We start from the raw sequence: 14,381 nt of genomic DNA, 5'->3' as shown, positions 1-14,381 counted from the left end.
CATTTTCAGTCTAAGCTATTTCCCAAGCAGATTAATGTCATCAGGAACATGAATACATTTAAAAACATTATAGCCAGCATAGCTAAAGCCTTGTTTAAAGAATAAATGAGAAACAGCAGTTTGTAATGGCAATTCATCTCCCATAGTGTGTGGTTAATGTGAGGAACAACATTCAAAGCAGGTCTGGCATGGGGTGGGGGAAGACAGATTCTCTACAAATGGGAAGAATGCTGGCCTGCTGAGCCCAGAGGCAACATGGCAGTAAGTCAATCTGACAAGAGATAAATAAAGGCATCTCTGTGTAGATCTGAGAAGCAAAATTGTTATACAAGCGAGGGGTGGCCGTGCCATTTAGTCACTCAGGTTGGGCATCACCCAGACACATGTGCAGGGTTGATCCAAAAAGCAGTGCTAGTGTTTCTCAAGAGGTGTAAATAGGGAGGAATAAGGGATATAATAACTGATCAGAACCTCTGCCCAAAACACCAAATGGAAACCCCTGAGATTTTGAAAAAAATCCATCCATATTTAATCACCTAACTTTAGGCACCCAGTGTTTAAATTGTTGGCCTAGGGATTGAACAAACCATTTTCCCTATTATCAGAGGCTTAGCCATTTTAGTCTGTATCTGCAAAAACAACAAGGAGTTCGGTGGCATCACTTGCCCCATAACCTCAGCGGTACAGAATGCTATGCCATCCACAGCCTCAGAAACAACTCTGACATTATCATCAAAGGGGCTGACAAAGGAGGTGCTGTAGTCATCATGAACAGGTTGGATTATGAACAGGAGGCTGCCAGGCAACTCTCCAACACCACATTCTATAGTCCACTATCCTCCGATCCCACTGAGGAGTACCAAAAGAAACTACACCATCTGCTCAAGAAACTGCCTGCAATAGCACAGGAACAAATCTACACAGACACACCCCTAGAGCCCCGACCAGGGGTATTCTATCTGCTACCCAAGATCCATAAACCTGGAAATCCTGGATCCCCCCATCATCTCGGGCATTGGCACTCTTATAAGAGGATTATCTGGCTATTTGGACTCTCTCCTCAGACCCGACACTACCAGCACTCCCAGCTATCTTTGAGACACCACCGACTTCCTGAGGAAACTACAATGCATTGGTGATCTTCCTGAAAACACCATCCTGGCCACCATAGATGTCGAAGCTCTTTACACCAATATTCCACAGGAGGGTGGACTACAAGCTGTCAGGAACAGTATCCTTGACGTGGCCATGGCACACCTGGTGGCTGAGCTTTGTGACTTTGTCCTCAACCACTTCAAATTTGGGGACAACTTAGACCTTCAAGTCAGTGGCACTGTTGTGGGTACCCGCATTGGCCCCACAGTATGCCAACATTTTTATGGCTGACTTAGAACAATGCTTCCTCAGCTCTCGTCCCCTAGCGCCCCTCCTCTACTTGCACTACATTGATGACATCTTCATCTTATGGACCCACGGGAAGGAGGCCCTGGAAGAATTCCACCTGGATTTCAACAATTTCCACCCCACTAACAATTTCAGCCTGGACCAGTCCACACAAGAGATCCACTTCCTGGACACTACAGTGCAAATAAGTGATGGTCACATAAACACCACCCTATACCGGAAACCTACTGACCGCTATACTTGCCTACATGCCTCCAGCTTCCATCCAAGACACATCACACGATCCATTGTCTACAGCCAAGCCCTAAGATACAACCACATTTGCTCCAATCCCTCAGACAGAGACAAACACCTACAAGATCTTTATCAAGCATTCTTAAAACTACAATACCCACCTGGGGAAGTGAGGAAACAGATTGACAGAGCGAGACGGGTACCCAGAAGTCACCTACTTTAGGACAGGCCCAACAAGGACAATAACAGAACACCACTGGCCATCACATACAGCCCCAGCTAAAATCTCTCCAGCACATCATCAACGATCTACAACCTATCCTGGAAAACAATCCCTTGCTTGCACAGCTCTTGGGAGGCAGGTCAGTCCTTGCTGACAGACAGCCCCCCAACATGAAGCAAATACCAGGACTACACCCCACAGAAAATACTAACCCAGGAACCAATCCCTGTAACAAACCCTGTTGCCTACTCTGTCCCCATATCCACTCTAGTGATACCGTCAGAGGACCCAACCACATCAGCCACACCATCAGGGGCTCATTCACCTGCACATCTACCAATGTGATATGTCATCATGTGCCAGCAATGCCCCTCTGCCATGTACATTGGCCAAACCGGACAGTCTCTTTGTAAAAGAATAAACGGACACAAATCAGACATCAGGGATGGTAACATACAAAAGCCAGTAGGAGAACACTTCAGTCTCCCTGGACATTCAATAACAGATTTAAAAGTAGCCATACATCAACAAAAAAACTTGAAAAACAGACTTCAAAGAGAAACTGCAGAGCTACAATTCATTTGCAAATTTAACACCATTAATTTGGGTTTGAATAGGGACTGGGAGTGGCTGGCTCACTACAAAAGCAATTTTCTCTCTCTTGGTATTGACACCTCCTGATCAATTATTGGAAGTGGACCACATCCACCCTGACTGAATTGGCCTTGTCAGCACTGGTTCTCCACTTGTAAGGTAATTCCCTTCTCTTCATGTGCCAGTATATTTATTATTTGTATTTTCCCTCCATGCATCTGAAGTGGGGGTTTTTACCCATGAAAGCTTATGCTCAAATAAATCTGCTAGTCTTTAAATTATCTTCCATGTCTCTTGCTAATGTTAATTCATTTTGTGGCTTAGCCTTTCATTTTGCCCCTACATGCTTGTGCTATTCTTTTGTATTCATCCTTAGCAATTCATCCATGTTTCCAGTTTTGTAAGATTCCTTCTTGATATTCAGGTCATTAAAGAGCTTCTGATGGAGCCATATTGGTCTCTTACTATTCTTCCTATCTTTCCTTTGCTGTGGGATAGTTTGAAGTTATGCCTTTAATATTGTCTGCTTAAGAAACTCCCAGCTCTCCTATACTCCTTTATCCCTTAGATTTTCTTCCCAAGGGACCTTACCTAAAACTCTCTAGGTCCATTAATCCTTCTTTTCTGAAGTCTATTGTCCTTATTTTGCTGTGCTCACCCCTTCCTTTCCTTAGAATAATGAAATATCATTTCATGATCACTTTAATCCTAATGGCCTTCCACCTTCAGACTTTCAATCAATTCAGCCCTGCTGATAATAATCAACCTCCTTCTCCAGATGTCATGGTCTATAGTAGACTCCTACCATGGGTCACCCCTATTTTTTTAATCCCTTTTATCTTTACTCAGACTTTCAACTGGTCTGCCTCTCACCTCCTTCTGGACCTTAGAACAAGTGTATATGTTCGTGATGTGCAATGAAACACCTCCTCCCACCCACCCCCATCTGCCTTCCTGAACAAGCTGTACCCTCTATCCCAATATTCCTGTCATGAGATAGTACATAAGCTAAATTATGACAATGTTTATGTCCCACTCTTCCTTGCATTTGTGTATAGATGCTAAGATGTTGAGCAGATTCCCCCCACTGATGTTGCTCCTCTGTGTGCTACCCACAACATCTGGCCCTCAGAGGTCATCTTTTGAATGCTTACCTCTGGGCTTTTGTCACCTACCCCTTTGAACTTAAAGCCCTCTTCACTAGGTTGGCCAGTTAGTGTGCAAAGATGCTTTTCGTCCTCTTGATCAGGTGGACCCCTTCTCTTCCCAGCTCCTTCGCAGAATGGCATCCCATGGCCAAGGAAGCCAAAACCCTCCCATTGACACAATCTGTGCAGCTATGTATTCAGCTCCAGGCTGCAGAGATATATCCAAAGAACATTGCTGTGTTTGCTTTCTTGTCAGCTGCCTCTATAAAGCTTCCCTGAGGAAGTTCCAAGCTAGTGATTGATATAAGAGGGCTGTGTTATCAAATTACTGTGTGACATTTAATCTGCAGCACACCCACTGATACCAAATTCTCCAGACTCTATTTCGCATTTCTGACCTCCATTTTGAATAAGCAAGAGTCACTCCACCACTGGAAGCTACCGGTCACATGATATTACCAAGCATGCACAGTCAAAAGTAGGGGAAAGGTCAGCTGAGTTTCAAAAATAGGGGAAGGATCAAATGAGGTAAACAATCAAAGTAGGGAAAAGGTCAGGTGATCATAACTCTGAGGTAAACGATGACAGTGAGCACGTGTGGAATGTTTTTGAATGTTGTCATTCATTCAAGAATGTTTGGAATGTCGGTACTGGGTATGCGCAGTAAAGATTTGATGTCATGTCTAAAAATAGATTTGGGAAAGCGTATACAGGTCAGTGTGTCAGTGGGCAGCAGACAGTGTGCTGACAGGATAGCTGAAGAAAGGAGTAGGAGGTGAAGAGCGGAACAGAGCGGAGTGGACATGGTGGAGAAACATGGAGCAGTGCAGAGAAGAACAGCAGTGGCAGAATCATCAGCAGCAGTAACAGGAAAAAACCAGCAGCAAGAGTCCTGTGTCAGCAGACAGAGTAAGCTTATCAAATTATAATTGTAGTGTAGTACAGTCTAGTGTTAGTGTGTGGATTAATAAAGATGTATGTGCATTGATTGTGAAAGACATGTATAAGATTTAAAGTGTTTAGAAAATGCTATCAGCAACCTGTGACCGACTGGCCATCTGTGACAGTGTGCAACCACTTAAAATCATGTCAACTGTATGTTATTGAAGTCTGGAATGCTCTCTAACTTTGTTATAAGGGATTTGTGTTCTAGATCATTATTGCTAGTGTTGACGTCACTAGGCATAGCTACCAGGTAACTCGGGAGAGTGGAAGACCATAAGTGTCAATGAAGCTCTCATGCTCTGTGTCTAAGTGAGCCACAGTAACTCCATCTTGTGAACTTTAACCAACCTGAAATGCTGACAGCCTAAAAAGCAAAAGCATAGCATGTAACGCAGACAGCTGCAGTTTCGCTCACATTAACAAACGCTGTAGTGATAAGAAAGGGGGAGAGGGGGAAGTTCACATGCGTCTAAGCTTACAAGGCCACAGATGAACAAGAACTTTTCTCACATACCACTGTAATGCCTATTGTAACTGTTGTCTGGGAGGGAGGGGTAGGGGTGAAACCAAACAAAGACTTGCACACAAACAGCTTGGTGTATAAAATGGGAAACTTGTTTGTATTTGTTGCACTCCTGATTTGAGACATGCTGGTCTCTTGAGTGCCTTTTCGAGATCTCGAATAAACTTGGATTGTTTCTCCACCTCGGTGTGTTCATTGGTGCGAAGCACACCGGGCAACGACCCCCGCTGTTGTCCCCCTCGGGCCCTTTGGGCCGGCAACACTAGGAATTATTATTTGCACCAATAAAGAGGTGCCATGTTTTGGAAAGAACACTGTCTTTGTGTCAGTCGTTTATCGGAAGGCTGTATCCGTATCCTCCAGGTAATTTCTTAGCCACCTTGGATGCAAACTACTACCATTGGAAAACAGATTGGTTGTAAAAAGTGCTGTTTTGAAGGAATCCCTTGGTAAACCCAGGTAGGGGCAATAGATTAGTTATGTTCTGGGGGTACCCTAAATCTGTTTTTGGGGTAACACCACAAGCTGGAATGGGAGTGGAGCAGCTAGAACAGGGATGGGCAAACTTTTTGGCCCGAGGGCCACATCTGGGTATGGAAATTGTATGGCAGGCCATGAATGCTCACAAAATTTGGGGTTGGGGTGTGGGAGGGGGTGAGACCTCCAGCTGGGGGTGCGGACTCTGGGGTAGGGCTGGAGATGAGGGGTGCAGGATGGTGCTCCAGGCTGGGACCAAGGGGTTTGGAGGGTAGGAGGGGGAATCAGGGCAGGGGCTTGGGGTGCAGGAAGGGATAAGTGGTGCAGGCTCCAGGCGGTGCTTACCTCAAGCAGCTCCCAGAAGCAGCGGCATGTCCCCCCTCTGCCTCCTACATGGAGGCACAGCCAGGCGGCTCTGCGTGCTGCCCCGTCTGCAGACGCCACCCTTGCAGCTCCCATTGGCCACAGTTTCTGGCCAATGGGAGCTGCGAGGGCAGCGTGTGGAGCCCCTTGGCTGCCTCTAGGCATAGGAGCTGGAGTGGGGACATGCCCCTGCTTCTGGGAACCACACAGAGCGGGGCAAGCCCTGGACCCCACTCTCCAACGGGAGTTTAAGGGCCGGATTAAAACAGTCTCCAGGCCATAGTTTGCCCTGAGCTAGAACCTCCATGGACCACTTTGACAATGGTGATGCTTTCCACTTCCTAGCACTTTTCCCTAGAACATCACAAAGGTCTTTATAACCGTTTAGCCTCGTCACACCTGTGAGGTGTGAATTTCTGTAGCCATGTCACAGAAGGGTAAACTGATAGAATTTCCTTGTAAGAATTCCAGTGCATCCCAGGCTACACCACACATTTTATTAAATTTAGATAAAATTGATTTTTAGTTGCTGCACTGTCTAAATACACAATCGAAATCCTCTGAGCCACTCACCCAAAGCTCCAGATAGTCCTCAAGTGGAAAATTACATCTGTTTTCCCAAATGCTCATCTTGCTTCTGTTTGCAAGAAACCATAACACCCTAGATCCTCAGCTGCTATAAGTGAGCACCGTTCCATTTACTGTGGTGAAGCTATACTGATTTGCACCAGCTAAAGATTCCATTCAGAGTGGGTCAAACATCTAATTATAAAACTCGTATTAGTGGGTGAGGGCTTCCTGTGAGTTCAGTGAAGCTTTCAAAAGTAGGTGAGCTTAAGACTATGGAAAAATTCCCATGGCATGTAATTGTTTAAAAGGTGCTGCTAGCAAGGGGACAGTCAAATGGGGTGGAGCGGGACGGCACTGCAGCCGGAGACCCCATGAAGAATTCTCCCAGACTCCACCTGTGCAGAGGGTGTGCTTCCTTATCCACACCTAGAAAGCACCCTGAGTTGCTCTAGGAGATGGGGCTGAGGGCATGTCCTTGCCTTTCAACCGAGGGCATGGCTACATTCGCAGATGTAGAGTGCTTTGAGTTAAACCAGCCTTCATAGAGTGCAGTAGGGAAAACGCTGCAGTTTGTCCACACTGACAGCTGCCAGCGCACTGGCGTGGCCACATTAGCAGGTCTTGCAATGATCACAGAGAGCAGTGCATTGTGGTGGCTATCCCAGTATGCAAGTGGCTGCAACGTGCTTTTCAAATGGGGGTGGGGTGGAGTATGACAGGGAATGTGTTGTGTGTATGTGGGGGGACAAAGAGTAGGTTTTTGGGGGGCTGAGAGCATATCAGCATGCTGTCTTGTAAGTTCAGACAGCAACAGACTTCCCTACCTCCCGCGCCCCTCTCTCACACACACAGCATTCCACAGTAAGGGCTTGCATGCCAGCTGTCAGAAACAGAGCTTTGAAAGGGCATTTCCACATTCCCATAGGAGTTCAAAACAATGACAAATGGCCACTTGATTTAAGGGGATTATGGGACATTTCCAGAGACCAATCAGAGCGCAGTAATGCAACACCTCGTTCATACTGATGCCTGGGCGTTGTAGCCAAGGCGCAGCAAACGTTATTCCTCTCGCCGAGGAGGAGTACCAGGAGTGCTCTAGCCGCAGAGTCAGAGTGCCCTACGTGCCTTGCCAGTGTGGACGGGGAGTGAGCTAGTGCGCCCGGGGCTCCTTTATTGTGCACTAACTCGCAAGTATAGCCAAGCCCATAGGCACGTGTGGGGAGGCACGACACAGCAGGTAGCTCACGTAATTCTAGTCAACCCCCCTCTAGTGGTGAAATGGGGTATGTGCTTATCAATAAATACTCCTGTAGACACAAACAGACTAAGGATCTATGTGCTTTATCAATATTAAGGAACTAATCCTCACAACACACTGCTTATATAAGGATGCAGGCAATAATTAAAGAGACAGTTCTTCCTAGTGAGTAGAGCAATAGAGTGAAATTTGGGGAACCGGGGTTCTATTTCCAGCTCTGTCATTGACCTTTGGGTTTTTCACCCCTCTCTGCCTTAGTTTTCCCAATTGTAAAAGGGCTAATAATGCTGATGAGCTCTTTTATAAAATGCTTTGAGATCTACTAAGGGAAAAACACTGTAGATGAGCTAGTTGTTGTTATGGTTAAAATTAACATTTGCTACCATTGGTGATGACTTAATTCTTTCCACTTGCATAGGAACACAGGAATTACCATATTGGAGCAAACCATTAGCCCATCTACTCCAGTAAACAATCTCTAAATGTGGTCGGTACCAAGTGCTTAAATAGAAGGTGCAAGAAACTCTGAAGTGGGCAATAATAGAATAACCAGCCTACAAGGAGAGCTTCTTTCTAACCCTCTCAATGACTGGTTCTATTCTATATAGGCCCTTCTGCTGTGCTCATCATTGTAGTACCTGAGCACTTCTTATGCCCTGAAGCATGAAGGCTTATGATCCTTCCAAACTTACTTTGTTTTAATCCTGACAAAAATTGTGGATACGCTCCTATCTTCTTGAGGGGAGGGAGGGTGTGCACTCTTCTGTAGGGTGAGCTCCCTGCATCCCTCCATTCCCACTCACAAGTTCCCTGTGCGCCTCCCTCCCATCCTCTGCTATTTCAGGCAGGGCTCTGTATTCTCGCCGAGTTGAGAAGATTGCACTGGCAGCAAAAGGGTAACGAGGAACCTGAAAGATAAATTAGCCCACTTGGTGGCACCTGGAGGGTGGGGGAAACCAATTCATCATTGGATCCAGCTGGGGAGGAGCTCAGAGCAGGGGGAGAGGGCTGCGAGAAAGAAAGCTAGGAGAACGGTAGGCTTTGGGGAGCTCCCCTAAGAAGGGAACTCTGATGAGAGGCCAGCAGAGAAACTGAGAAACCACAGGGACAGAGCAGACCCTACAGGTAGCCTTGATAAAGGGCAGGGAATGCCTTGGGAATTGTTGCTGGCTACCAGAGCCAGAAAGGACTCTGTGGAGTCCAGAAATTCATACAGACCCAAAGGCTAGAAGAGACCATTGTGGTCATCTACTCTGACCTCCTGCACTTGCAGTCCACAGCTGGAGTGGGTGTTGGCAGAGGCTGCTGTTAGCGGGGAGAGCCTCCTATGCCATGCCCAGTCATGAATGTGTGCAGGGGTGGGTCTACCTTTTTATGCTCCTATACCAGAGTCTCCCATTTTCTCTATGTCAGGGGCTCTGTGTATCCCCTTCCACCATGCCAGTGTCCCCCACTCTCAGCACCATGACAGAGGGTCTGGTATGACTCCTGCACAGCAACGTTCCCCATTTTCTGCATCATACCAAGGGATCTTTATATATGTCTCTTCCTCCTCCTCCTCCTTCTGCCACCCCCATTACCTTTCTTTTCCCCTGTCTGAAAAGGAGGGGTGGACAGTCAGTGCCCTCTCTTCCCCCACCTGGAGGAGGTAAGATGTCAGGAAGGAGGACTGAATTAAGCCTCTCTCCCTCTGCCTGACCCTGCTGGATAAGTATCTGCCCCACAGCTCCCAGCAGGTGGAGCCATTATTCCCCTGCTGTCATTCAGGATGCCATCAGGTTGAACTCTGGGAGGATGAGCCGGGGTATTGCTATGCTACAAAGTGTTACTGGATGCCCTCAACAGGTGACAGCAGCTCCATCTGTCCCCCGTTGTCCCCTCTTTCAATGTTCTGATTGTCCCACCAATCAATACAGTTCCGGTGATTAATGCCTGGGGTGTTCCCTGAAAGTTAGAAACAATTGGATGCGGTATTCAAAAGTTACTGTGTTGCAGATGGACAGACATGCTGTCCAGTTGAGAGTAAGGCCTCACGAGCTTGCCCGATAATAAATGTCTAACTTTCTTTTGAGCCCTGCTAAATTCTTGGCCTCTGTCTTGTGTCAGTGAGTTCCATGGACTAATTAGACTTTTTTTTTGGGGGGGGGGGGGGGAAGAAGGAGGGAATATACATGTTTCCTTTTTGTCAGCTTCGCATGATCCTTTATACGGAATTAACGACTTACATAACAGTTGTCATGTTTTGCTGAGCTGCCTGGTGTATGTTCCCTGAATCCAGATGCACGATGCTTTTCCTTCTACCTTGAATGCTGATGAATAAGTCAGCTGTGCCTCTGACGTAGACATGCTAAACAATAGATCAAACCGATGGATGTATTTGAGCAGAAGTTCCGTTGGTTGGCACGTTTCCATGACAGCTAAACTGAAGTATCTTTGGACGTGCCTAGTGCACCCTCTTGTGTTTATTTGCTGTAAATGCATGATTTAGTCAGAGTTACAGTTGATCCACATTTCATTAAATTTAGACACAGGTAGGGTGACCAGAGAGCAAGTATGAAAAATTGGAACAGGGGGTGGGGGGTAATCGGAGCCCATATAAAAAAAGCCCCAAATATCGGGACTGTCCCTATAAAACTGGGATATCTGGTCACCCTAGACACAGGTGAGGGTGTGAAATCAATGTCAATCAAGGCTTCTTCATTGGTGTCTCACCAAAGATTGGGGTGGGGAGAAAGAAGAGACGCTTGCATTTGGGAGTGGAGGGAATTCTTGGCAACTCGGTGTTTGGCAGAAGTTTGTGTCCAATCCTCAGCTGCTGTAAACGGGTGATCCAGTGATTTGTCAGAAGATTGTGTCAAATCTTCAGCTGGTGTAAATTGGTGTAGCTCTATTGAGCTCAGTAGAGCAATGCCAATTTATACCAGCTCAGGATCTCGCCCTTCATATAACTGCTTCATTACTAAAAATGAAACAAAGTAAAAACAGCTTGGGAAATTAACTCACATCAGCCTGCTGCATGAAATCAAAACTTTTGTTTTAATCTCCAGCCACTCTGAATAATTTACTTATGCATTCAATTCACAATCCTTTTCTTTAGGTCTTAAAAGCACATTGAAAGGCTTTTCAGATCATGATCAATGATACATGGAAGCTAAAGAGATTTTCCTGGTCCTCCTTAGTATGCTTGCTGGCCTGTCATGGGCAGATTGCCCATGTCTTTCTCCCTGTTCTGCTTTTTACCACTTCCAGACAAGGAAGAAATCCTTCTAATAATTATCCATTTTGATGTTGTCAGCATAATTTCTTCTTATTGATTTTCCTTTCTAGCTTCAGCCCTACTATTGCAAGTCTAAGTTTCCCAGAACATTCACCATAGTGACAGCTTTTGAAAGACCCTCAACTGGACATCTGAGGTGCCTATTAACAGTGAGAGAATGATAGAAAGACTTCCCTTCCCTTCTCAGTTTCGCTAAATGGAAATCTAAACTTACCTGAACAAAGTTGCCCTCAAATTATCTTGGCTGGTTCATTCCCACTCCTCCCACTCCCTGTTTGCATTGACTGATTAAGGTTTATAGGCTGGCCAATAACTCCCTTGCACAAGGAGGGCTAAAGTATATTCTTGCTTCATGTCCATGGCACTGTGACTGGGTCTATCAGGCCTTCTCTGCCTCTTACTGCAGGCTTCAATGCCCTGACAAAAATCCATTCAAGTGGGGCTACCAACAAGGCTTAGGCAAGGTCTACACTATGGGGGGGGGGGGAGGAGGAATCGACCTAAGGCCTGGTCCACACTAACCCCCCACTTCAAACTAAGATATGCAACTTCAGCTACGTGAATAACGTAGCTGAAGTTGAAGTACCTTAGTTGGAACTTACCACGGGTCCAGACACGGCAGGCAGGCTCCCCTGTCAACTCCACGTACTCCTTTCGCAGAGCAGGAGTACCGGCGTTGACGGCGAGCACTTCCGGGATCGATTTATCGCGTCTAGACAAGACGTAATAAATCGATCCCAGAAGATCGATTGCTTACCGCCGGACCCGGAGGTAAGTATAGACCTACCCTTAGATACGCAACTTCAGCTATGCGAATAGCGTAGCTGAAGTTGCGTATTTTAGGTCGACTTACCTGGCTGTGAGGATGGCGGTGAGTCGACCGCTGCCACGCCCCCGTCAACTCCACTTCCGCCTCTCGCTGCGGTGGAGTTCCGGAGTCGATGGCAGCGCGATCGGAGATCGATTTTATCGCGTCTACACTAGACACGATAAATCGATCCCCGATAGATCGATTGCTACCCGCCGATCTGGCGGGTAGTGAAGACGTGCCCTTAGTCCCCCAGCAGCAGAGACACAGACAAATTGGGAGCCAGCAGGCCAGTTAAGAAGGCTTGGCTGGCTGCTTCTTTTCAGGGGGGAGTGGTGGGTGAGGAATGCTGAGTTGAACCACACCACTATTCCCGAACCCCAAGGCTGTGCCCAGGCCTTTGCTTAAAATGCTGCAACCAAGCAGTTGCCACTTCTGTAGGTTTGCTAATTTAAAGGTGCAGACAGCCAAATTCCAAGTTCTGTTGTTTAGCCATTTAAAGACTGATGCTGAGCTTATGGTATTTGCTGTTCTGCTCTGGGCAGGCTGCTATAGGCATGCATTGAAGTCAAAGGAGACAGAGAACAAAATAAGGTCAATATGTGGAACATTACAGAGTTTTAAGGGGGACTGCCAAAATTCTGGTCTTAGCCACATCCTATGCAATGCCATATGTCGGTCCATTTATGTATTCTCAGGCCTTAATGCTGCTATTATAAACAGAATTACATTGACAGCCAGTCAAAAAACTTCAAAATTCGAAATTTTCTGACAATGAAAGGGGACAAACTTTTGTGAAAATCTTTGCAAACAATATTCCCACATTCTGATTGATTTTTGTGATGCAAAACCTTTCAAAGATGACTGGAGAAATTTCCTTCACCTCAATATAGTGCTGTCATCCAAAAATCTCTGGGTGTGTCTGAACGGTTATGTCAGTATCCAAACTCAACTGCAAATTTCTTACACGGGGCTTATGTCTGTTTTGTAAAGCACTGAGCAAACTGTTGGCAATCAGCACAATCACCTGTAAAGAAGGTCAAGAAAGAGTCACCGGGCACTATGATAAAACCACCACACACATTTCTGCTTGTCAGCTAAACAGGAGTTTTCAACTGGATGAAGGTCTACTGCAAAAATGTGAATAATATTTTTATACTTGATGCTGCCTCAGCACAGGGGTCTGGACTCTATGACCTCCTCAGGTCCCTTCCAGATCTACATTTCTATGATTCTATTTTTTTTTTTTTTTTTTTTTTTTAGTAACTGGGGTAGGGAGGGGGGAAGCACAATGGTTAATTTCAGATGCGGCATGAGTCATGTGACATAACTTTGGCCACTGTTGCTGTGGTAACCAACTATGACAATGTGTCAGACGACAAGTACACTTTAGACAAAATGAACTGTTTCTGAAATGTGTGGGAAAAACAGATGGATTTTGTCTTAAAATGGACTCTTCAGTGTTTGCGTTCTGAAAGAACTTACATGGAGAGAAAATAAATCCACATTCATTTCACGGTAGCTGTTCAGAAGCTTGACCACAGGACTGTGAGGTAGCTGAATTCCCCTGTACTCACTGAGCAAAGCACTTTCCTACCCCCATAATAACTGGTACTTTGGCCACGTAGCAGTGAGAGAAGGATGTGAGCTTTGCCTCGTGTTCTTCCAGATGCATTTCTCCCCTCTAACGGTATGTCTACACAGCAAAGAAAAACCCAGAGCTGGCCTATGCCATCTGACAGGCTCCTGGGGCTTGGATTATGGAACAATCTGGGGGTGCTGAGACCCAGGGAACCCAACTGTAAACCTTGTATATGATAGAAACCACTTCAAGGCAGGAGGTGTGGCAGCACTCCTCATTCCAGCAGCCCTGGCTGCGGGATTGTCTCATTGCAGTGTAGACCTTTGGGCTCAGGTGGGATTCTAGGACCCTGCGAGGTGGGAGGGTGTCAGATCTCGGGCGCCAGCCTGAGCCCGGAAGTCTACACAGCAACGAAACAGCCCCGCAGCTTGAGTCCAAGTTGTCGTACTCTTAATGACTTGTTTTGGACACACACTCAGCTGTCCTTTCAAACCACATACGTGTATACACATACTTGTAGACATAGAAACAAGCAGTAGTTGGAACCACTGTTACCCGATTGGCTCCAACACTCAATGGCACATGTCACCATGGGTTTTTTGTGTGTGCAGAATGGCTACAGCTGCAATTCTGGCCTTTGTTCCTATTAATAATTGTTAGTGTTTCCACTTTTTGACCAGCTCTAGGAATCAGTATTTTCCATCCCCTGGGAAATGACACTAGTTTGACATTTTGTTTTTATCCCAAATTAGGGGCAAAAAATTGAAAGTTCAAAATTTTTCATGAGGCAGAAAGCTAAAAAAATAATTAAAATCAGAAATTTCAAATCCTTTAGTTCACTGTCCAACTAGGTCAAAACTATGTCAGCCATGCTGCGGTTCCCCATGGGAGTCTGTAGAAAACTGAGCCTCAGAAGGGAGCTAGAGTTTATGTTCTGTTACGTTTACTTTCCACTTGGGAGAGTAGAACTGCAGA

Source organism: Trachemys scripta, chromosome 5 (genome assembly GCF_013100865.1).
Source record: "Trachemys scripta elegans isolate TJP31775 chromosome 5, CAS_Tse_1.0, whole genome shotgun sequence".
Taxonomy (NCBI): domain Eukaryota; kingdom Metazoa; phylum Chordata; order Testudines; family Emydidae; genus Trachemys; species Trachemys scripta.
The sequence above is the reverse complement of the archived record's forward strand: the minus strand, read 5'-3'. Positions refer to the sequence as shown.